Source organism: Etheostoma spectabile, unplaced genomic scaffold (assembly GCF_008692095.1).
Source record: "Etheostoma spectabile isolate EspeVRDwgs_2016 unplaced genomic scaffold, UIUC_Espe_1.0 scaffold458, whole genome shotgun sequence".
NCBI classification, from domain to species: domain Eukaryota; kingdom Metazoa; phylum Chordata; class Actinopteri; order Perciformes; family Percidae; genus Etheostoma; species Etheostoma spectabile.
The window spans coordinates 285,929-287,465 of NW_022605613.1; the positions used below are offsets into that span (position 1 = coordinate 285,929).

The 1,537-nt window shown below is 40.7% G+C and overlaps 1 protein-coding gene across 1 annotated transcript in view; it reads left to right on the forward strand.

Moving 5' to 3' along the window:
* The first annotated feature begins 1,363 nt into the window (after positions 1-1,363).
* si:ch1073-416j23.1 (rac GTPase-activating protein 1) overlaps positions 1,364-1,537 on the forward strand; it is a 24,465-nt gene continuing 24,291 nt past the window's right edge. The window contains exon 1 of the mRNA XM_032511755.1: positions 1,364-1,432. The gene's annotated coding sequence lies outside the window, so the exon portion shown is untranslated. The remainder of the gene's footprint in view (positions 1,433-1,537) is intronic.

The window sequence follows — 1,537 nt, forward strand, 5'->3', positions numbered from 1 at the left end:
AAAGTTCTAAAAAAATCTTGTTTTAACGGCGTTTCCACCTAAAGCTGTTGCTACGCCTTTGCTGTGTGTAGATTTGTTTTGCTGTTGTCTAGTATTTGTTTTGTGTGTATAGTTTGTTTTGTTGTATGTGTTTTGCTGTTGTATGTATTTGTTTTGTCTATAAGTATTTTGTTTTGCTGTTGTCTAGTTTTTTGCTGTTGTTATTTGTTTTGTTGATAGTATTTGTTTGCTGTGTATAGTATTGTTTTTGCTGTTGGTATAGTATTTGTTTTGCTGTTGTCTAGTATTTGTTTTGCTGTGTATAGTATTGTTTTGCTGTTGTATAGTATTTGTTTTGCTGTTGTATAGTATTTGTTTTGCTGTTGTATAGTATTTGTTTGCTGTGTTGTATAGTATTTGTTTTGCTGTGTATAGTATTGTTTTGCTGTATAGTATTTTTGCTGTTGTATAGTATTGTTTTGTCTAGTATTTTTTGGTTTTTTTTGCTGTTGTGCTAGTGTATTTGTTTTTGCTGTTGTAGTAGTTTGTTTGCTGTTGTATAGTATTTGTTTTGCTTTGTATGATTTGTTTTGCTTTTGTATAGTATTTGTTTGCTGTTTAGTATTGTTTGCGTTGTATAGTATTTGTTTGCTGGTGTATAGATTGTTTTGCTGTTGTATAGTATTTGTTTGGGTTGTATGTTGGGGGTTCTACCCGTCTGACGGTTGGGGGTTCTACCCGTCTGACGGTTGGGGGTTTTACCTGTCTGATGTCCGGCAGCAGCGGCAGATGCAGCTCATGTGCGACATCCTGGTCCACGACAGTAAATCCAGCGCCTGTTTGAACGATGAGCAGAAATCTCTTCTGGCAACGTTCGAACAGAAAGGCGGGAACCTGACCACTCACCGGAGCAGCCGGCGGTAAGGAACCAATCACTGCTGGGGTAGAGGTCAACGACCAATGGTTGGACTAATGGGAACACTTGGTGTAGACTGGTCCATTTAATGGTTAATGGTTGGACCAATGGGAACGTTTGTTGTAGACTCGTTAACCTAAAGGTTAACGGTTGGACCAATGGGAACACTCGGTGTAGACTGGTTAACCTTGTGGACCTTGTTAAGCAGGCTGGGACCCGTTAGCAGGCAGTGGACATGCTAGGCGACCAGACTGTGAGATCAGTTCTCCAGATATGATTGTTCTTTCCTTCGCCTTGTTTGGGTGTGTGTGTGTGTGTGTGTGTGTGGTGTGTGTGTGTGTGGGTGTGTGTGTGTGTGTGTGTGTGTGTGTGTTGTGTGGTGTTGTGTGTGTGTGTGTGTGTTGGTGTGTGTGGTGTGTGGTAGTGGGTGTAGTGTGTGGTGTGTGTGTCATTCCCACACTATAAAAGTAGTCTGAGTGGTTCAGGATCTGGACACGACGTTACTGAAAACTCTGAGATCCCGGTCGAGAGAAGAGGGTGATGTTCCGTGCTTCGGTTTTTAAAGAAAAGAGGAGGAATAAACCGAAAAAGAAGTTATTCACAAAAAGACAGTAGAAGAAAGAGTGTTTCTGTAGTATTTTA